The 22,675-nt window shown below is 54.5% G+C and overlaps 1 long non-coding RNA gene across 2 annotated transcripts in view; it reads left to right on the top strand.

Moving 5' to 3' along the window:
- LOC132004184 (uncharacterized) overlaps positions 1-22,675 on the top strand; it is a 56,455-nt gene that overhangs the window by 13,212 nt on the left and 20,568 nt on the right. The gene's annotated exons all lie outside the window — the stretch shown is intronic.

The following is a 22,675-nucleotide window of genomic DNA, read 5'->3' as shown; positions in this document are numbered from 1 at the left end:
CCCCTTTCCCCTCAGTTGTGCCTCTGTGCTGGGACTGCTGCCCTCAGGGCCCACACATCTCAAATTCAGGACCCCGGGGACCTGCCTCCCTGGGGCTGGCCACCTACTGTCTGGCCAGTGCTGCGGGCTGCGGCTGCTAGCGGGCAGCAAGGGGCAGCTGGCCCTCTGCTGCTCACCTGTCTCTGCCCCAGCACCTTGTCCAGTCCCCCCCACCCCCGAGTTATTTACAGCCCATGAGAGGGGCTTGCTAAACCCTTCCTGGACCAGGCTCCTTTTATCAACTTCATCTGACGGGGCCCGACTCGGGCTGTCCTGGCTTCCCTCCTCCCTGCCTTCCTCCTCCAGCCTTTCCAGGGAAGAAAGGGGAGATGGAGGGGAAGGAAGGTTATTTTTATTAATGGCTGGACTAGTGGTAACTTCTTGAGGGCTCATTGTGCACCTTCTGGCGTCATCTCTTTCCACCCCCTACGGCCCTACGGGGCGGCCATGAGCATCTCCATCCTGTACAGGCAGGTTGCTGGCCTCGCTGATATCACATGGCAAGGAGTCAGGGCCTCGGAGATTTGAGCCCAGGTGGCCTGGTCCACTGTCTGCCTTTCAGCATCTCTGCTCTGCAACTCGTTACCAGGCTGAGGTCATGGTGAGGTGACAGAGGGCAGAATCCCTCCTCTGGGCTGTCATTCGCCAGGTGTCTCTGAGACCTTGGGCAGTGGGGACACGGAGACGATACAGTCCATTAGTCTTCTAAAGTAAATGCGCATGAGTAAGGTGCTATGCCCAACCCCATTTTACAAATATTACAAATGAGGACAAAATAATTTTTACAAATGAGGACAGAGGCCCAGAGACATTTGGAGACCTGCTTAAGGTCACACAGCAAGGAAGTGGGGAAGACAGGGTTTGGGCCCGGCTCTCTCCCACCTTGGAGACACTTGCCCTCTAGTTGGGAAGAGAGGAAGAATCTGGCTGTCACCACAAGGCTGTGGGATCCCAGGGAGCACCAAGGAATCTGAACACATATCCTGACAGGCCGACCTGAGGAGAGATGGCCAACCTGAGAGGTGAGGGTGGAAAGTTCCCTGCGTGGAGGCCCGAGTAGGTGCCTACTCCCCACCAGTAACACACGCACCCTGCAGACAGGTTCACAGGCCACCGGGGATGCAGAGTGAGTGGTCTTGACCCTTGACCTCTGGAGCTCTTCTGGGACCAGGAGAGCAGGAAGGGCAGGCCGTGTGGAACACTGGGGCTGGAGTCCTCCATTTCCGCCAAGGACTACCTGTTTCCCTGGTGGAGTGCGCTGGGAACCAGGTACCTCTGCTATTGGGGACGTGGGTGCTTTGGGGGCAGAGCCTGGGACTGAGGCCAAGAAAGTGTGGTCAAGTCTTTGATGTCCCTACCCCAGCACCTTGTCCAGCCCCAGGCTTTCCCATGGTTCCCGTTTCCTCTCACTCTAGCCGCTGTGGATTCACTACCTTTAATATTGTGTCTGATAGAATTCAGATGTGCCATCGGATGCCTTATTTCTCTGAACCATTTCAAAGTCATTCTTCACTGCTTATGTGATTTCAACCCTTCCCCCCCTTCCCCTCCCCTCCCCTCCCTTATTACCCTCTGTTCATGTCCAGGACTTTGGGTTGAAGAGAAAGACGGGGAAGAAGAGTTCATGCTGGGGAGAAGGTGTTTGGCTTTTGCCACCCATGTGCTGTGTGACTCTAGACACATAACTTGACCTCTCTGTGCACCAGGGCTCTGGGTTGGAGAAAGCAATGGGTGTGGGGAAGGTTCCTGGCCTCGCTGTACAGAAACATCCTGACTTCTCTGTGCCTGAGAACATGTGTTAGTATTCATCCAGTCGGGACACATTAGCATGTCAGTGGAACATCTCTCATCTGCCCTTGCCTCTGTGACCACTCACCCTGCCCCCTAGCTCAGTGTTTTCCTGAGTATCACATACATCCTACTGGATACACAGAATGTGAAACAGAAGCCGACAGCTTCAGGGACACAGGGAAAATACTTGGGCCGATGGAACTGGTCTCTATCTTGGCTGTGGAGGTGGTTGTGTGACCACAAGTATTGGTTAAAATTTGTACAAATATGCTAAAAAGGGTGAGTTTAACCATATGTGTGTTATACCTTCGTTAAATATATTTTCTTTCAAAAGTCTTGTGCACAATTATTAGAGTTACTTCTAGGTAGTTAACATTTTTTGTTGATATTATGCATGGTATTTTTTTAAAATTACACTTTATGTTTGTTGCTGATATATAGAAATATAACTGATTATTTTTACATGTACTTTTGGGTTCCCTTAGTACTTTTAATAGTTTGGTAGTAGATCTCCTTTGGGTTTTCTATGCAGATATTTGTGAATATTGAGAGTTATACCGTGTTATACTTTATTTCTTTTCTTTCCTCATCACACTGGCTAGGATCTCTAGTACAACATAATAGGAGCAGGGAGTATCGATTTCTTGTTTTTGGTGCCTACTAACATTTCTAGTTTTCATCCAGGAAGATGACATTCATTGTAGGCTTTTGGTAGATACACTCTTTCAAGTTAAGAAACTGTCTTTCCATGTCTAGCTTAACAACATTTTTTATTTTGCTTTGTTTTGTTTCAAATCATCTTGTTGAATTTCATCAGATTTTCGTCTGCATTATTGAGATGACCGTGTTTCCTTTAACCTGATGGCATGGTGATGCACACTCAGGATTCATATCCTAAAATCATTCGTGCATCCCCAGGGTCACTCCATCCTGCTTGTGATGTGGCCACATTTCAGCTTTCCACTTATTTGGTACAAAAAGCTGAATCTGGCTGCCCGGATTTTGTGGCGGATCTTTCCACCTTTGCTCAAGTGTGCGACGGGCTGCATTTTCTTTCTCCTACAGTTTGTCTCTGGTTTGGGCATCAGTGTTGTACCAGCCTCAGGGACGGGCGTCGTGGGGGAAGAAGGAAGCATCTAGGATGAGCAAGGATTGCTTCTTACTCCTCGTTGTAAATCGCGGGGCCCTTCAAATGTTCATTTCTTCCGCCGCAAGCTCAGTAAGGAGTGTGTCTATTTCATTTCGTCTTTAGAAGTTCTGTCATTAAGATTTATTTCATGAGCATTTCAGTCGGGGGCATATCTGTGGTTGCACCCATTCTTTATTCCAAATACCATTTGCGCACGCTCTGTTTTTCTTGATCGTTCTTGTCGGAGGTTAGCAGAGGTCAGCTTGGTGGACTATTTACCCTGTTGCTTTGTTTTCTGGTTCCTTCACTCATTCTCTTCTGCTTCCACTGGGTTTATTCAGCTGTGGTCAGCGTATTTGTTTCCAGCCCCCTTTTCCAATGCAGTAGGTTGAGAGTACCCGTGTTGCTCCGGGAACAACTTCTGCGGTCCTTCGCAGTTGTTCCTAGGTGGCATTTTCATTACCACGCGATTCCAGGGATCAAGACCATCCTGGTTTTCCCCTGGGCCCAGAATGAAGTCTGTTTTCCCGAAGACAGGATGTGGGGGAATGGTGTGCTCAGTGCAGGCGATGCGCAGGCGCTGTGGGCTTTTCACAGGCCCCCTGAGGAGGGGTGGTGGTGTTTTGTCTTGTGTTTTAATTTGGTTTAAGGCAGCAGTTGGGAAGGAGTGAGTTGCAGTTAGGCTTTAGATCATTCACATACATTTTGGAAAACACAAAGCATTATTAAAACACATTCTGTTTGAAAACACAAAATCTCCCCCCCCTTTTTTTTAACGGATGCGTAAGCAATGAGAGTGAAAACATGGGGCAGGCGTGTACCAGCTTCTTGGTCACAGCGCCCTGTAACAGGGAGAAGGACAGGTCCTGGGGAGGGGCTCGATGGAAGCCCGTCGCATTTTCTTTCTTGTAACAAGAAGATCTCAAACCATGACAATAACAATTATAAAAAACTGTAAAAATGTAAGAGCTAGGAGAACCTTTTTCGAACTGCAAAGAAACAACCGCTTTTGACATTTAAACCGCTGAGGTGCTACCTGTCTCTGCCTGTGACCAGTTGTCAAAACCCCAGCTTGGTGGGAGTCAGAGTGGAGGGAAAACAAAGACCAGAGCCAGAGACCAGTGCCTAGAGCGGCCCCTGTGGAGCACCCAGTGGGCTCCCTGGTGGTGGTGGCGGTGGGTGTGGCCAGCACCCAGCATTAGGCAGCCCAGTTCCCTGCAAGATTTTGGGAAGTGACTTGTCCCTGTTTGTCAAGTGCCTTCCTGTTGGCTTAGGAATTCCACGTTGGGAGATGGAGGCAAGGAAGAGAGTTTGGACAAAGAGATAAATAGATGAGAAAATGTTTATCAGAATCGTTTACAGAAAAAAAAATTTAGAGATAGACAACAATCAGTAAGCTCTGTATTTGCATGTTAAAAGACTTTGTATCATCTTAACAAAAATGATAGTGATGAAAACGTGTAATAATAGAGCAAAATGCTTGTGGTTACGTTTTAAGTGACAAAAAAGAAAAAAAGCAAAAGGCAACATTGTGCATCTCACTTGATGTGTCTGTATGGAAAAACTATGAATTAAAAACATCCAGAAGAAATAGATCAGAATGTTATCAGGAGAGTCTCCAGCTGGCGCTCCTTGCTGCTGTGTATTTCCCCAAATGGAATATTTTAGGTGTAATGTAGAGAAAGAAGAGCTGTGTCACAGGCGGCCTGGTGACATAGCAGGACAGGTCGCTGGTTTCCAGCGAGGTGAGCTCCAGGTGCTTATGTGAGCTGGTCTTGTTTGAGCCACATGCCATCTCCCCTCGCTCGAGCTGGTGTTGTCACATTTACAGATGAGGACACTGAGGTCCACAGCAGTTGGCGACTTGCCCACCTACTAAGTGCCAGAGTTGGGGTCTAAACCTGAATCAGGGAGAGAGTCATCAGGGGACCTGGCCCCACATCTGAGCCCCACTTCTCCTGGCCTGGCCATTCTGTGCTGGGGCTAGGGTCTGCCTATGGGGCTGGACTTTGTCCCAGGCCCCTGGAGCCCACCCTGTCCCGAGGGGTCACTCATCTGCAAGCCCCCACCCCTCCCATTCCTGCCTGTGCTGTGGGCAGAGGCACCCACCTCCTGTGGGAGACCCTTCTGGCTCCCTGCCACGGCTCCCTGGTGGGAATAGGGGGGCACCTTTCCCCACATTCCCGCCATCCTCCATCACCGGGCAGTATCCGCAGCACAGAGACCATGGCCGTGGCCATCCCTGAGCTCCCCGAGGGGGGGCATTTGCCTCGATCCGCTTTGAGGAGGGTTCCCCACTCCCATTTTACGTGGGAGGAAACAGGATCAGCCATGTCACATGCCAGGTCTCTTGGTCTCAAGCCGGCCCCTCTGCTGGGTGGGCCCTCGGCTCCTCCAGGGGTCCGCGCGCCGACTCCGATGTCACTTTCTGTGGAAGACCCTTCTGGTCTTCCTCACTGAAGTAAAGTACATAGGGTTAGGGGTGAGTGCCCCACAGCCTGTGTCTGAATTCCAGCTGCATTGCTGCTGTGACCCTCTACATCGGTTTACCCACCTGGGAGATGGGTGTTGCATGGCTGAGAGCGCTCAATGAGCTGTCTGTATGGCACATAGGATGGTGCCGGCTGGCGGTGGCTCCAGTTCCTGCTTGTTTGGATCTGTCTGTCTGTCTGTGTGCCCAGAGAGCGGGAGAGCACTTGGGACCGTGGCCCGCCTTTGGGGTGGGTATGGGGGCCTGTGGTTGTTCGGGCCTCCTGAGACTCGAGACTCGGGAGTGAGCTTCATTCTGAGGTCTCATCATGGCTTAGTCATGATAGAGCCCACATTCTTGGGGAGGCGTGCCTAATCCCTGCATCTGGCTCCCCTTTTGGTCCGGGAGAAGGGGCTGTCTGCTGATTTCTGCCCCACTTCCTGGCAGGGACTCTATGGGGGCAGGGACTGTGTTCTCTGCCGCCATGTCCCTTGGGGTGGCTAGGTACACTTGGGATGGGTACTGAGAACAAATGTGCAGACAGGATGGTTCATGTTGTAGCTGCCGGGCTGGCGGCTCCCGGCTATTTGGTGAAACACCAGGCCAGACGTTGCTGTTACAATATTTAAAAAATGAATTAATGTTTAAATCAGCAGACGAGGGCGGGGTCACAGAACCACCTGTCATCTCCAATAGGACGCGTGTCCTGTGTCCCACCCCACTATCCGCCCCAACAGGACCCTGGTTTCCTCCATCGGGAAAGCACATGTTCAGTCCTTGTGTTGATGGAATGTCCTAAGCATGGGCCACAGGTCTCTCAGGTGTGAGTCTCTGTGACGTGGTAGGAAAGTCCATCTCCAGAAAGTTCCCTCTTCTGTTTAGACTGCAAACACAGCTTTTTTCCTGGTTCCACCCCAGAGATCAGCCTCCAGTGGGGCTCCCGGGTCCTAGCATTCCCCTGTGCCCGGGGCCCCCTTCTGACGCTTTCACCCCTCTGGCTGTCCAGATTCAGGTTTTTTTTTTTTTTTTTTTTTTTTTTTTTTAGATTTTATTAATTTATTTGACAGACAGAGATCACAAGTAGGCAGAGGCAGGCAGAGAGAGAGAGGAGAAAGCAGGCTCCCTGCTGAGCAGAGAGCCTGACATGGGGCTTGATCCCAGGAACCTGGGATCATGACCTGAGCTAAAGGCAGAGGCTTTAACCCACTGAGCCACCCAGGTACCCCAGAGCAGTCCTTTCATTTCAGACATGCAGGTAACAGGGCTAACCCCCATTCCTACCCCAGATGGAGACTGACAACCCTCACTTGTGGCAGGGAGCCTCCATGCTGTGGCTCCAATGGGCTGCTCAGGGTTGGGTGCAGGCCCGGCTCGCGTGTCCGTGGCTGGTAGTGACCTCATATGGCAGGGCCTGAGCACCCCACCGGGCTGGGACTGTCCCCGCAGACACTGTGGACTGTGAAGGATGGTGTTACCATGCCCATGCCCCCGTGGCCTCGCTGCGCCCACCTTAGCAGGCGCTTGTTCTTGCTGTCTCTCTCTCTCTCTCTCTCTTTCTCTCTCAGATGGCTTTTGTCTCTGTGGCAACCTCCCTCTGTACCTGCCGGGCCCAGGTTCCCACTGTCCCCTGCAGAGATCCTCAGAGCCTCCGCTTCCTCGTCCACCTCTCCCATCCCAGCGTGTCCTTCACACTTTAGCAAGAGCGAGTCCCCTCACAGGCAAATCTGACTCTGCACGTCTGTCCCAAACCCCGCTGCACTCAGAAGGGCTTCATCCTTCCTTGACTCAGAGGAACTGTCTTCATCATGCTCACCCGTGCACCCTGCTGCACCTGGGTCTAGCTCCTGCGGTCTTAAGGGTGCTGCATCTCCCCCTTGCCTCTGGGTCTTTGCACCTGAGGATTCCTGTTCCTGGTTCAAGTTTCTACTTAGAATCAGCAGTGATGACAATGATGGCTGAGACTCACAGCCTTCTTTCCCTGGGCCAGGAGCTGTGCCTACTGACCACTTCCTGTTCATCTCCTTTGCCTCTCGCGTAACCTCACAGCTTTGGTGCTGCTTTGGGCCCCATTTCACAGGTGAGGAAACCGAGGCTCTGAGGGTTTAATGAATTGACCTGGGTCTCATGGCTGGTGTGAGGAGAGCTGAGGTTTCCAACCAGTCTGCCTGGATCTGGAGTCTGCCTTCTTGACCAGCGCATCTGGGGAGCCCCCCTGATGCCGGGGCCAGGACGAGATGCTTCCTGAGTTTCTGTCTGTTGCAGGCCCCGCCATGCCTGTGCCCTTGCCTATTTACTTCACTCGTTGGCTGGTTTGCGAGCTTGCTCAGCTGCAGAGCCTGGCGTGTCTCAGTGGGCTCAGTAAATAAGGTCCACTGCGGGTGTCCCTGGCTGGGTGGCTTTCCAGGCAGTGACCCAGGCTCTGGGCTCTGTCCAGCGCTGAATTCCACCATCTTCCACAAGATGAAGGATGGAGGGAAATGGGAGGGAGGACACCGCTGGGGCATTCCTTGGCCAAGTAAACAGTGCTTGTCACATCTCCCCACACCCCCCTTGCCATCCCCAGGGCCTGCTGTGTACTGGGCCAAATGCAAAAGATGAGATCCCAGGAGGCCTTGGGATTCGCCAAACACACTAAACCTACAGGGGATAAAGTCACCTGCGATGGGCTGAGGTCGCCCCTGATTCCTGTGTTGAAGCCCCAGCGCCATGCGGCTATGTTTGGAGACGGGACCTTTGCAGAGGTGTGAAGGTTAGAGGAGGTCTTGGGATGGGGGGCTGATGGAAGAGACACCAGACTCGCTCACTCTCCACCGTGCGAGCACAGTGCCAGCAGACAGCTGTCTAGGTACGGCCTGCAGCAGGACCTCTGTCAGAAACGCACCCCCAACGCCCGGATCTCAGACCCCAGCCTCCAGGGCTGTGAGGAGTGAAAGTCTGTTGTCTGAGTCTACTGCTCTGGCCCTCGCTACCGCTGGCTGGGCAGACTGGGACAGACCCAGGGATGGAGTGACGGGCCAGGAGGTACACACCTGGAGAAAGCCGGGCCCAACCTCGAGGAGACAGAGCACCAGCTGTGTTTTCTCAGGGCAGAACCATGCTTTTGCCAAATTGTGCTGTATGTCTCCAGCGGTAGCTTTGTGCTGCTCTGAGCCACGGAAGATGGCACCCTGGAGATGCAGGGGTGGGTGTCCTGGCGTGGGCCCAGAACCTCCTGTCCTTGGGTTGTGGCCGGCGGGGCTGCTGGGTCACTGAATGTCCACTCTGGCAGCAGGTGTCTCCGTGGGGCTCCCGGGGTTGCTGGCGCAGGGCTGTGAACAGAGGACATGAGCTCGTGGCCCTCGGGTGGAGTGTGGACAACTGCAGGGAATCTGAGACCAACCCGCAGGTCCCTTTGCTGCTCAACACCTTTGGGGCTCCACCCTCTGGAGACGGAGTCCTCTCAGCTGTGTGTCTGTCCTTTGTCACCTCTTAAACTCAGGACAGTCTTGTTACAAGGTCCCTAACCCAAGGACCTTGTTTCTAAGAAGGTCACCATGACCGGTTCCAGGGGTTAGGCTGTGGGCATGCCTTTCTGGGGCCATCATCTGACCCACTGCAGAGGCATGGCCGCCGGAAAGCATTACTGAAGTCCCCATTGATGGAGCCGGGGAGGGGAACCCATAGGGCAGGCAAGGCTCCGGGAGCTGCAGGAAGCCACTACAGTCTGCAGTGGCCGAGGGCAGGAGGCTGGGCCCCGAACAGGTGGTGGCTGTGGCCCCAGAAGAGGGGCTGTCCCACCTGGAGCCGAGGCCACAGAGTGGAGTGCAACGACCCCGGGCCCAGCATGCCCCCCACTCAGCTTTCTTCCCTCCATCTCCCACTGGGTGAGCCCTCCTGGAAGCCAGAGGGCAGGGGAGGTGGGGGTGGGGTCCTTGGGTGGGGTCCAGCCCCTGTACACAGGACGGGGCAGAAAGGGCAGTTGGGACAATCAGCAACTCCCCAGTAGGAACTCAGAGGGAAGCCAGAGAATTCCACCAGGGGCAGTGGGGCCCAGCGGTGCCCCTGTTCCCTGTCAGGCCGCCTCCCACCTGTCCCTCCCCGCCCCTTTTCTCTGCTCCCCTCCCCCTCTTTCCTCCCCTCCCCCTCTTTCTTCCCCTCTCCCTCTTTCCTCCCCTCCCCTTTTTCTTCCTTCCCTCCCCACCTTCCCTGTTTCCTTCAAGGACCCCATCTGAGCGCTGATGAGGCAACACATGACAAAGCTGGGGCTGGGGTGGGTGGCTGGGGCCCTTGGCCGGATCCGTGGGTGTAACAGAGGAGTGACCCAGTTTTGACTCAGATACATTAGGGCCAGAGGGGTGGTTTGTGAGTGGGGGCAGGTTCTTCCTGTGACCCTGGGTCACTGGGGGTCTGTCAGCAGCCCGTGGGGCCAGCTGGCAGGGCTCCGGGCCCACGGGAGCGGCCCATCCTGCCCCCATCAGTCTGTTGCCCCGAGGTGCTGGCTCGTCCATCCCTGGGCCTTGCCCGAGTCCCTGCGTGTGCCAGTGCTGGTCAGATGACGATTTTTCTTAATGAGACCGTACTGACTGACCTCCAGAAGAGAGCGGCTTTCCCTCCCCTGCCCCACCCCCCACGTACGGACTGCCCCCCCCATCATCCGTCATTGTAAGGGTTCATTTTGGGGATCAAATTATCCCAGATTTAGCCAGTGGGAGCCCCTGTTTTTCTGACATCTCCCTGGCATTTAATGACATTCTTTGTCAATGACTCCTTATGGCCCTCGAGCTGTTGCCGACCCACACTGCCCGGTGTTTGCCCTGCATCTGGAATGCCCTCCCCCCACCCCAGCCTCGCTCCTTGTAAATGATGGTTTTTTTGAAACCAAGGTCTTGGTGTTAGGTGAGCTCCTTTATCAAAAGATGTTAATCTCCAGTGATTGATCTGTTATTGATGGATCCCTCCTTCTTCCCAGCAGAGCGCCAGAAGGAGAACACTTGGTAGTCCTTCCGACAGCTATTTCTAGTCCTCCAGGCTCCCAGCAAACCCTCCACCTCTCCCCAGGGAGTCTTCCTAAAAAAAGCAGGCTCCCCTCGTCCTGGCAGCAAGGTTGCTGGATTCAAGCCGTCTGTCTGTCGTCGGGCTTCCCGTCTGCTCTTTCTGGCATCCTCCGCGAGTAGAGATGGGCCTTGGTTAGGCTCCAGCCATGCAGGGGCGCCTGGATAGAGTCTGGAGGCTTCCAGGACTCCCAGGCCATAAGAGATGGCCTCACCTCTTCTCTGTCCCTGGGCAGGTCACCTCTTCCCCTCTTGGGGGAGGGGGAAAGAAGGAGGGTTTTCATGTGAGCAGGTGCAGGGGAACTCCTGGAAGGAAGGGTTCTTTCCAGAGGTGGGTGGAAGCATCCTGTGTCTGTGATGGGCTCCCCTGGGCCAGGGCGAGCAAGCACTGAGTCTGGGAGGGGGCAGGATTTGAAATGAGGTAGCCCGGTTTTCTGTACATTCACCAGTCACCTCGCTCAGGCCTCCTGCGTCTGAGCTCCAGGCACAGAATGGGGAAGCAGGAAGGCTTTGGAGTCAGGAATGTTCACATTCACCGCATGGCTTTGCTGCTGAGGACTGTGCTGTCCCTGGGGAGGTCATCCACACTCTCTGGGCCCAGGTTTCTCCAGCTCATGGTGACGATGGTGGTCTTCAAATGTTGGGGTCTGCATGAGCGTTAGAAGTGACAATAATCAGGAATCCGTTATCTAGTTTGTCAATAATAACTAGTGGCAGGGCACCTGGGTGGCCCAGTGGGTTAAAGCCTCTGCCTTCAGCTCAGGTCATGATCCCAGGGTCCTGGGATCGAGCCCTGCTTTGGGTTCTCTGCTCAGTGGGGAGCCTGCTTCCCTCTATTTCTGCCTGCTTCTCTGCCTGCTTGTGATCTCTGTCTGTCAAATAATAAATAACTAATCTTTAAAAAATATAATAACTAGTGGCCATAAGTGTTCCTAATTGGAATGCTTCCTACCAATTGTGAAGTGCTCTATAATTGTGAAGAGTTGATAATCTTAAAATCAAGGGTCAGGGGACCTGTAGGAGTCGGCTGTCCATAGGGCACATGGAGAACCCAGCTCCCAGCCCTTGGGGAACTCTCACCCGGGCCTGACCCTGCCCACTGTCTGATCATCATAGAACGTGATAAACTTCTCTTCCAGAAGTTAGGTGGAAGAACTAACCCTTTCATGAGGACAACTAGGACTGCGGCAGTAATAACAGTGCTTGTGGGTTTCAGAGAAGCAACCAGACCAGGAGTGTTGGGTGAGATCTCAGAGCGGGGTGGCGGGGGGCAGCAGACAGAGGCTCAGGCAGCGGAGCACAGCATTTGGGGCCACAGGGATCTAGCATGCTTTCTGAGATGCTGAGTCATGCCTGTGGCCAGGGGACAAGAGCCCAGGGCTGTGATCGACTCAACCATAGCTGGATCCAACCATAGTTGGTACCCAACTTGACTGTCCCCAAGGGTAGCTAGTACTAATCCCAGAGGCTGTGAGTGTTTCCCTTCATCACAAAGGGAGTTGGCAGGTATGATTAAAGGTCTTCAGATGGGGAGATGATTCTGAATTAGCTAGCTGAGCCCTAAACATAATCCCAGAGGGAGATTTGACGCAGAAGATGGAGGCCTTATGACCACTGATGTAGGATGCTAGACTTCCAGTTTTGGAGATAGGAGGAGAAGCTGCAGATCAAGGAACGTGGGTGCCTCTAGAAGCTGGAAAAGGCCAGGATTCTCTCCTAGCCTCTCCAGAGGGTGGACAGCCTGACTGACCACTTGCCTTTGTCCTAGTAAAAGTAAGTTCAGACTTCTGGTCCCCAGAACCGTAAGAAAATCAGTATGTGTTGTTTTCAGCTACCAAATTGGTGGTAATTTGTTAGAGCAGCCCCAGGAAACTAATGCAAGGACCCGCCCAGGGATCCTGTCCTGGCAAGCCGGCCTTGTTCTGAATTAGGACCACAGAGGGTGGACCTTATCCATGAGGGCATCAGCAGCAGACCATGTAGATACGGCATTTCAGCTCCGTGCAGTCGGAACCGCTGAAATTGTGGAGATACCATATGGGATGCCTGGTGCCCTGGACAGCTGGCAGACATGAACGTAGATCCTTTCTAGATGGGGTGACACCATCCTGAATGTCTACATCAGAAATCCGGTGTTTGTGCACAATAACGACTACTGGGCACACGAGACGGCGTCCTGGGGGCTCAGCAGGAACAACGGACCACAGACGCAGACCCTCAGGACATCCAGGAAAGGAGTTACCAGAAGAGAACTTCGACAGAACTGTTTTCTGGGCTCCAAGAGATGACACGATGGGATTGAGAGTTTCAAGAACTGGGAGCTGTAAAGAGCAGCGAAGTGGAAATGACAGAACTCAGATGTTCAGTAAGTGGAACACACAGCTGGAGAGAGAACCAGCAGCTTGGAGGAAGGGTCGAAAGGGAAAACCAGAATGAGGCACAGGGTTAAAGGGTAGAAAACACCAGGAAGAGGTTACGATCCATAGAAGTGGGGATCCAATGAGATCGGAGTTCTGGAAGAAGAAGCAAAGAAATGGGCCAAAAGCAATCATGGTTGGGTCTGGGACGAGACTGCCTTCCTTTGCTGCGTCCATCATGACAAAACCCCACAGTCAGCCCGGCGTGAACAACAGAAATCTACTTTATCGTGGCTCTGAGGCCAGAAGCCTGAGATCCAGCTGTTGGCAGGTTTGGTCTCTTCTGCGGCCTCCATGTCCATGTCCTCGGTCTGCAGGGGATGACTTCTCGCTGCGTCCTCATGTGGCTTCCATGTGCACGTGTCCTGGTGTCTCTCTGTGCGTCCACATCTCCGCTTACAAGGACATCAGGTTGGGTTAGGGTCCTCCCCAAAGCTCAATTTCACGTAACCACCTCTTTAAAGATACAGCCTCCAAACAGTCATATCCAGAGGTGCTGCAACATAAAGCTTCAACGAGTACCTTTTTTGGAAGGTGGAGCGGGGAAGACACAGGCCGTAGTGATCATAGTCAGTCCTGGATTCGGGAATGTCCAGGAGCCCTGAGCAGGACAAGGAGAACAAAACCACATCTCTCCACCCCATGCCAGCACTGCCAAATGCTGAAGATACAAGAAGCCTTCCAAGCAGCCAGAAAGAAAGGACAGGTCACCTTCAGGGGAATGACTGCTAGAGTGTCAGCTGACTTCTTATCCAAAACAATGGAAGCCAGGAGGTGGTGGAAGATATCCTAATGAGCCAGAGAAGGAAATGCCTGCCCAGACCCTGCGTCAAGGATGTCCTTCTGGAGTCCGTGTAGCAGCTTGGGGTCCCTGTGGGTAAGATGGGAAGGGTGGTGGGAAGGACCCATAAACTCTGGTGTGTGGCTGTAATGTGTAAGGGGTCTATATGGTACCCTGGGCCAAGAGACAAAAGACAAGCAGGAAGGAATATGGAGGGGGCCCCCCCAGGTGGGTTTGGACTTTCGTGGAGGAGGTGTGGTCCAACCTGTTGGACAGTGGGGAAGCTTGTCAGGTTTCCCAGATAGGAGCTGGTCTGCAGTCCTTGGGCAGCTGGCCCCCCTCCTATGTGTAATCAGGGCCCAGTGGTCAGCAGTGAGGGGGCGCTGTCCAGAGAGGGTGTGGGCCTGTGGTGCAGTTGAGCTATGTGGGGGACTGTGGAGGGACAGTGGCCTGGTGGGAACCTTCCATGGTAAGCCGATCAGTGGCTTCCCGGGAGAGAGGGGGTGGGGAGGAGGGGGAGACACATATGTATACAGTGTCAGAACTTACCAGATTTCACACCTTGAATAAGGGCGATTTATTGCCTGTCAGTAATGCTGTTGAAGGAAAGGGTTTAAGGACGCAGGCTCGGTGTAAACTCTGTAAAGAAGGGCAAGTGTTTCACATGGAAATCAGGATAGTGTGTTAACTTTGGGAGGGTTTGGACTGGGGAGGGGCCCTGGCTTGCGGTGAGCGGGTGGGGGGGGTTCCCAGAGTCCTTGGTAATGTCCTGATTCTTGACCTGGATTGTGGTTTCATGGCTATTTACTTTGTGAGGAATTTTTGATCTTCGGAACCCAGAAAAAGTAGGGTCTGGTGTCGCAGAGGAGACGTTTGTGCTCAGTTCCCTTCCCAGCTGCTCCCTGAGTGCAGGCCTGGGGGTGCCACGAAGGACCTCCCTCCCCCCCCCCACCCTCAGCAGGACAGGCACGGTGTGACTGTGAGCTGAGAGCAGGACCAGGGGTAGTGTGGATGGGCCTCTCCCCCACGGAAGCAACAGGGGCGAACAGGAAGCCAGAGTCTCAGGGCTGTGGAGGGTCACTTGCAGCAGGACTCTGGTCCCCAGAGAAGGGTCAAGGGCAAGCCCCCAAGATGAGCAGGGATGTCTCAGGTCAGAGGTGAGGGCCGATGACAGGGAGGGATGCGTGAGAAGCAAGCTGACTTCCCCGTGTTGTGGAACTCATCTGAGTTTCAATCCCTTCCTCTTTAAAATGGGGACAAGGAACACTGCAGGCTGAGCAGGTGACCCAGTGTCCCAGCTACCTGAGCCGGTCCCGGCTGATGCCTGTGCTCATGGCTTAGTTACCGATGGTGCTGGCGTTCATCTCTATGGCGGCCCCGTTTGGTTTGGATGGAGGTCACAGTCATCCCAGTCACAGGGATGTTGTGACAATTGGCAGTGTGACGAGGACCTCGCTCACCAGCCTGCACACGGTTCGTGGTCCACCAGTGCAGGTTCTGACCCAGCTGCCTCCGGGGCCGTCCGAGAGCCACGAGGGTGACCAGTGACCTTTCCCGGACCTTCGCTTATCTGGGAAGTATCTACTCACCCCGGCATCCAGTCCACCAACAGCCGTTTACCTTAGTACCTGTCCCTTCAACCATCCGTCCGTCCAACCATCCCCATCCATTCTGACCCCCGTGCTTCCGTCTGTCCAAGAATTACCCATCCATTCTCCTGTCTGTCTTTCCACCCCCCCGCCCGCCCTCTCAGCCATCCATCCACCCAGCACGTGTCTGTTCGTTGAATACTCCCCCAGCCCCGTCTCAGCGGACGGCACCCCCACGGCCCCGGGGAAACGGGACTCTCAGGCTCAGAGTAGTGTCCATGCCGCTAAGTACCGAAGCCTGAGTTAATCTTAACCCTTGCGTCGCTCCCCGAATGTGCTGGCTTTGACTTTGTCCTTTGAAACAGTGTTCTCTTGCTTCTGGGCCACCACTGTGCATCCCCTCCCCACCACCCCTGCCTTACTGACCCTTCCTAGTTTCTTGTCTCTCCTGAGCTCCCTGCTTGTGGGCTCTCACATGCCCAGGAAGCAGTCCCTGGACTCTCCCTTCGTGAGGCCGTATACTTGGGACATTGGGGTCTCATCTGGTCTCAAGGCGTTAAGTACATTCCATGAGCACGGATGCCCTCTTGTCCCTCTGTGTCCTGGGTTGGCCCCTTTGGCTGCAGTCATGTGTGTCTGGCTGTTTCTGTGACCTTTTCCTGGGGTGTGTGGTGGACACTTGGACTCACCGAGCGCACACTTCTGTCCTTCCCCACGCCATTCTGCTCTCTTCCCAGCTTGTCAACAGCGACACTGTCTCTCCAGTTGCTCAGACCGAGTGTCTTGGGGTCACTCTGGAATCCGACCTTCTCCGCCACTCCCCCTCAAGATGTCCACACAGCCTATTTATCTCCCACCCAAATATGTCCGGAATCCCTCTCCTGACCTCTGCTGCATGTGCCCTGGCTCAAGCCGCCAGCTGCTCAGACTGGGTCACAGAAACAGCCTCCTGTCTGGGCTTCTTGCCTTCATTCCTGCTCCCTGCATCCTGCAGTCAGCTTAGTGGCCAGACTCAGGCCATGTCACCCCCCCATCAGAGACCTCCAGTGGCTCCCAGGTCACCCAGGCTTCACCCCCCACCCCGTCCTTCCTCTCTGGTGGTGTATGCTACTCCCCTTCCCTGGCTCACCCATTCTGGCCCCGCCGGGCCCCTTGCTGTTCTTAGAACCCGCCAGATTCCCCTGCCTGGAATGCCCTTTCCCCAAGCACCTATGCGGCTTCTCTGCTAACCTCCTTGGGGTTTGTCAAGTGCCCTTTCTTAGTGTGGATGGTGCCCTGTGGGGGGTTCAAGATCGCATCTGGCCTGAGCTCTGCTCCTTGGGAAGCAGAGCCTGAGGAGGAGGCTGGGCCTGAGGTGGGAATGCGTGTTTGTGAGCTGCAAGCCCCGGGTGGCGAGCACGAGGGGAGAGGAAGCCCCACGCTGCCCCTTTCTTGGCAACCCGTGGTGATGCCCGGCAGGCTACTTGGCACCTGTGTGTGCCCAGCACCGCAGCTCTCCAGAAAGGGCATAGGGTGGGGCCACGTTTGGGGGGCTCCACAGGCAACAGCATGGGGGGGGGCACGTGTCTGCTCACCACTCATCTCCTGCTTCTCACTGGTCACCATCTGTGCCCTGGGGAGCTGTTCACTCACAGCTCTGGCTGTTTAGGAAGCCAGAGCCCAGGCTCCAATGCCATGTCTTCTCCACGTATACAAGCGCGGAGCCTGGGCACAGGTGCGCCCACAGGGAGGCAGGGCTGGGAGACCCCAGCAGTGGGCGATGGCTCTGGGTTCACACCTTGCTGTCCTTCCTGCCTTGTCTTTCCCGTGGAGCATCTGACATAATCTAGGGTGTTACTCATTTCTATGTTTAGCATCCCTCTCTCTCCTGGAATGGAAGCTCAAGAGGGCAGGAATTATTGCTGTGTCCCCTGCTTATTCCCACTGCTGAGAGCTGTGTCTGGTCCCTCGTAGATACTCTGTAAATATTTGTGGAATGAAGGAATGAAAGGAGATTCTGTTTCATCGACCCAAAGAAGATTCTCTTTTGAGCAGTAGGTTTAACGCTGTAGGATTCCGTTTTATCTGAGAGTCTTACTCTGTCGAGTATTTATTTAGACACATTGTTACGAATGCGGAGTATTGGAGTCTATGTTCCAGAGCCTGCCCTCTAGACAAAGTCCACAGGACTTCGCTGGGGCCAGACAACAGGATGTGAGTGTTTAAACTGAGCCCTAGTAAAATACATGTGTGTGCGTGCTGTTGGGGGGTAGCAGGAAGGATCCACATCCAGTTCGTAGTGCTGGGATGGGGGGTTGGGGAAGGGTTTATGTTATTGCTCTAGCATTTCTTTCTATGCTCTCACTGTGGGGGTCTTTTTTTTTCTTTTTTTAAAGATTTTTATTTATTTATTTGACAGACAGAGATCACACGTAGGCAGAGAGACTGGCAGAGGGAGAGGAAGGGAAGCAGGCTCCCTGCTGAGCAGAGAGTCCGATGCGGGGCTCTATCCCAGGACCCTGAGATCATGACCTGAGCTAAAGGCAGAGGCTTTAACCCACTGAGCCACCCAGGTGCCCCAAATTGTTCGTTTCTAAACTTTAAAAAATGTCCAGCTGAGAATCTGGAAAAATGACCCTCAGTCCTGAGTCCAGGCGAGGCCCCCTGGGGTCAGAGGTGCTTGGCAGCCCTGGGCAGAGTGGCGCTCTGGCCTCTCTCAGGTCTCTGGGTGTCCCTGGAGATGTCCTCCCCCTGGTCATCCCTGGAGAGGCTGCAGGTGGCTGGAGCTCTGGTTCCTTCTGGAAGGGGCATCCTAGAGGCCAACTTGTTTTCCGGTATGCGAGGCTGATCGCTGGTAACCTCCCCACTCTGCCTGTTGCCCCTGCTGTTTTTTGTTTTAAAGATTTTGTTAGAGAGAGAGAGAGCATGAAAAGGGACGGGGTCAGAGGACAAAGCAGACTCCCCATGGAGTGGGGAGCCCGATGTGGGACTCGATCCTGGGACTCCATCTGAGATCCTGACCTGAGCTGAAGGCAGTCACTTAACCAGCTGAGCCCCCTAGACACCCCATGTTTTTCCTGCTGTTAACACAAGGCCATACCTCTGATGCAGACAGTCAGGACTGCTGAACTGAAGCAGGAGTGACAGGTCACTTCGCTCATTCATCATTCCTTGCTGGTCTGCTTTGCCCTGAGCCAGGTGTGTGGTGACTCAGACATGGCCATGGTCCTTAGGGAGCTCACATGCTACTGGGGAAGACAGACACCAGTTCACCCCATGCTCGTCCCCCACAGGGTAGGCAATGTGTAGGCATTGTCCTAGCGGGGAGGGGTCTGGAATCCCACAGGTGAGCATCCTGGAGGAAGTGGTGCCTGAGCTGTGTCTTTGTGGCACAGCCAGGCAGATGGCGGGAGGGAAGGGGAGTGGGGCCAGAGGATCAGAGGTGTTCCAGGGGCAGAGACAGGCAGCGGATAGGGGGCCACTTTATCAGCTGGTAGAAGGAGGTGGGGTTGAGGATAAATAAACAACACAGGGAAAGGGGGCCCAAGCTGGGGCTCAGCATTCGGCACCCCATCCCCTGTTGGGAGAGGTGGGGCTGGGGCAGGGCCTCAACCTTGATCTTGCCCCTTGATGGCCTCGATGAGGTAGACCAGACATGGGTATCCACTGACACAATTGCCACTGGTCACGGATCGTGACTGGCTGTCTGGTGAATTGGGCCATGTAAATCACCAAACCCTGCCAAGGTGATGTTACAAGTGTCCTGGGACACTGGATGGCATTATGCACTGCACGTGGCTCTGAGAGAGATCTAGGACTCAGACGCCCCCCGCGGAGGGCGAGGGTGGGAGGCAGGGTTGTGTGAGTGGGGTGAGGGGCAGCGCAGGGAGGCCTGGTGGCTGGACATCCTGGACAGAGGGTTGGAGTGACCCTTGGTGACAGAGTGGCAGAAATGAGTACCAGGAGATGTGTGGAGATTTTCTCTGAGTTTAGTCCAAACTCTTGGAGTTTTAAATGTCTGTTCCATGTATCAGAACCAATTAAGAAGAAAATACTGAACACATGCAGAAAAACTCAGAAAATGACTATAAAATCTCCATGGACCCTGCCCCCCCCCCCCACCGCCGCCTTGACACTATTTACAGTTTTAGTTTTCTTTCCAAAACAGGAGATGGGATGTTGCTGATGCCCATCCCCCTCCCCCTGCCCCTGACATAACTGCTGCCCCCAAGTTGGCGGTTATCATCCCCACGAGGCTTGGTACTGACTTGTGGTGGGACAGTACCTGGTTAAGGGGGCTGGCGTTTGGACCCCAGCATGAAGCTCCCACATGCACATCAGTGCTGAGCGAGGGGCTGTGCCTCAGTTTCCCGGAGCTGCTGGAACGACATACACAAACGAGAGCTCACACACTGGGCATGAATTCTCTTGCAATTCTGGGGCCAGATGCTCAGAATCAGGGTGTGGACAGGGTGTGGACAGGGCTGGGTCCTCCAGAGGCTTCGAAGGACAGCCAGTTCTGGGCCTCTCCTGGTTTTTGAGGGTTTGCTGGCGTCCTTGGTGCTCCCCATCTCTGCCTTCATCTTTACCTGGCCTTCTCCCCGTGTGCCTGTCTCTGACCAAATGTCCCCTTTTTATAAGGATGCCCGTTGTATTGGATGATGGCCCCCTGCTCCAGTATGACCTCAGCTTAATTAATTACTCCTACCATGGCTGTTTACAAATCGGGTCATGTTCTGAGGTCTCGGGGGTTAGGACTTCAGCCTATAGTTTTTGAGAGGACACAAGTCAGGCCATCACGACCGGTTATTACTGTTACTAACCTCACTGTTCCACTGAATTTCCTCTCTGTCACACTGCTTCCCCATGTAGACCAGAAACTGGGATGTCCCCGGTCCTGTGCCTGGAACGCTGAGAGGAGCAAGGGAGTAGGGCAAGGCGGGGCCCCCCTGCTGCTCACGTGGGGCCTGGGGTGGCTTGGCATGGCACCCTGTTTTCTCATCAGGTAGAACAGAACCTAGCCCAGCTCCCTCTCTCCTGGGTGATCCCCGCATGTCCCCTCACTACAAATGGGCTTTGTAGCCCCAGGAGTGTGGCCATGGGCCACTCATTCGGGGTCAGAAGCCTCCAGAGCCTCGGTATTGAGAAGGGGGGCCCCGCAGGGACAGGACAGGCTTGGGGCGCTAAAGGCTTGAGCCCAAGATGCGTCTTTGGAGGATTCTGTTTTGAACTCACTGTTGTTGCGCTGATTGGAAATGACTGTGTGACAAAGATGAGGAAGGCGGCGAACAAAGCCCGCCTTCTTCCCAGGAATGAGGTCTGGGAGATTTCTCTGATGAGAGCAGCTGGGGTCTCCGGCAGAGAGGGGCGCGGTCCACTTGCTAAGTAGTCCAGAAATAACGTCCGTCGCTGCTGCTCTGCTCACGCGCTCGCGCTGCTGCCGCCCGGCTCTCTTCAGGGCCTCATCTGTTAGTCATGAAACACAAAACACATTTAAATTGCCCGAGGCAGCTTGTTGGAGTCAGAACATGGGTTCCCTGACGTCCGGGAGCTGCTAGCTGGGGGCAGGGGGCGGGGGGATCCCGGCCAGCGAGGATTAAGTGTCTGGAGCCCACCTGCCTCACGCTGTCTGTTGGCTCGGTTCGGCCCTGGAACGAGACTGTTAGATTTGACAACTTCTCCTGTTCCCTGGCGCGCACTTTCTTCCCATGGAAACACACAGGGCTTAGAGGTGAACAGGCCAGGGGCCCAGTCTCAGGGTCCCAGTCTCAGATCTGTGTGTGACCTCGGACAGGTTGCTTGAACCTGCCACCTGCCACTGGTGAAGCATCTCTCCCGGGAAGGGGGGCACCTGGACGGCACTTGTCAGTGGGGGGAGATAATGCTCAGTGAACTTGGCAAATGCCCGGCACAGGGCGGGCATCCAGAAATGGCCAGGCCCTCCAGGGTACGTTCTCGGAAGCAGAAGTCCAGCTTCTTCTGGATGTTCTTTTCTGTTCTGAGATGTGCTCCGAGTCAGAGCCAGCCTTGGGAAAACAGTGGGCCGATCTCCAGGAAAGTCCGAGATCGTGTCTCTGCTGCCCTGCCTGTCCCCCTGAATGTTCCTGTTCCCCGTGGGCAGGGAGGCACAGCCTGTGCGTGGCGGCCCCTGTGGGGACAGCCTGAGGCGACCAGGCTGTGTCTACCCGGAGGACCATCTGGCAGTCCGTTGTGATAGGAAACTGTGTTTGACAACAGCTGAGTCTTGTGAACGTGGCTGAGTGAACGAGGGAGGACTCCAGGCTAAGAGTTGGGTTACGTGATGTTCATCTAACAGGCCAAGATGGGCTCCGGGCTTGGATGGGCCGTGGGAACCTGCTACCCAGCGCAGAGAGACCACCGGGACGTGAGCGTCAGGATCCTGGTGATGTCTGGGGCTTATCATCAGGAAGGGCAAGGTCTGCCGCGGGCCCACCATGTTCTGTTTCTTGATGTTGAAGGAGGTCCCATGGGTTCCAGTTGCCGTGAAGCTGGATGTTTCGGTTTCATATACGCTTGCTTGTGTGTGTGTGTATAGTATATTGTGTTGTGGATTCAGATGTGTCCCTGGCTAACTCACGTGCTGTGGTCCTAGCCCCCAAGACCTCAGATGGTGACCTTATTTGGAGATGGGTCTTTCCACATGTGCAGGTTAAAGCGGCCGTGAGGGTGGGCCTGGCTCCTGTGTGACTGACATCCTTACGAAAAGTGGTTTGGGGCCAGAGACAGACACGCCCAGGGAGTGTGGCCGGTGCAGATGAAGGCAGAGGTCTCCAGGCCAAGGAGAAAGGTCAGAGCCACCAGCAAACCCAGCCCTTCGGGAGGAGGTCTGGAGCAGGTTCTCCTGCGGCCCTGCTGGCACCTTGATCTGGGACCTCCTGCCACCAGGGCTGTGGAACGCTCAGGTCCTGTGCTGGAGGCCCTCAGGGGGTGGCACTGGGTTAGGGCGGACCCCAGAAACAAACAAACACTGTGGGATAGGAAAGGGGGAAAAAGCATCTTGCGTTCAAGTGTTGGACTGAGGTACTTTTGACTTGGGTCATAGTGGACAGGGGACCTGTGCCCCCAACCCGGATCCCTTGTGTCATTCTGCCCCTTGTTTTGGGTAGTGAAACCCTGAAGATACTTTTGTTTCCCAGGAAAGGGCCGTGGTGGGTTTCGAGAGGAACCCTCAGGGGTGATTTCTGAGTCAGTGTCCTCTAATCACCCAGAATTCTGATCTAGGGGATTAGAAGCTGCTGTGTCCCCGCTCCCCCTCCCCCCAAAACAAAGGGCGTCTGCTTAGCATTACCTACGTGGTGAGCAAAATTAGACACCGTTCCTAATAAGCGCCTCTTAGAGCATTGTGGGAATGAGAGCCCGGGGTCAGGCCCCAAACATAGGCTGTGGCAGTGGTGGGCGCCTGAGTGCCATTTATAACCATCTGGTGACA

Source organism: Mustela nigripes, chromosome 1 (genome assembly GCF_022355385.1).
Source record: "Mustela nigripes isolate SB6536 chromosome 1, MUSNIG.SB6536, whole genome shotgun sequence".
NCBI classification, from domain to species: domain Eukaryota; kingdom Metazoa; phylum Chordata; class Mammalia; order Carnivora; family Mustelidae; genus Mustela; species Mustela nigripes.
This window is presented reverse-complemented; position numbering and strand designations above follow the sequence as displayed.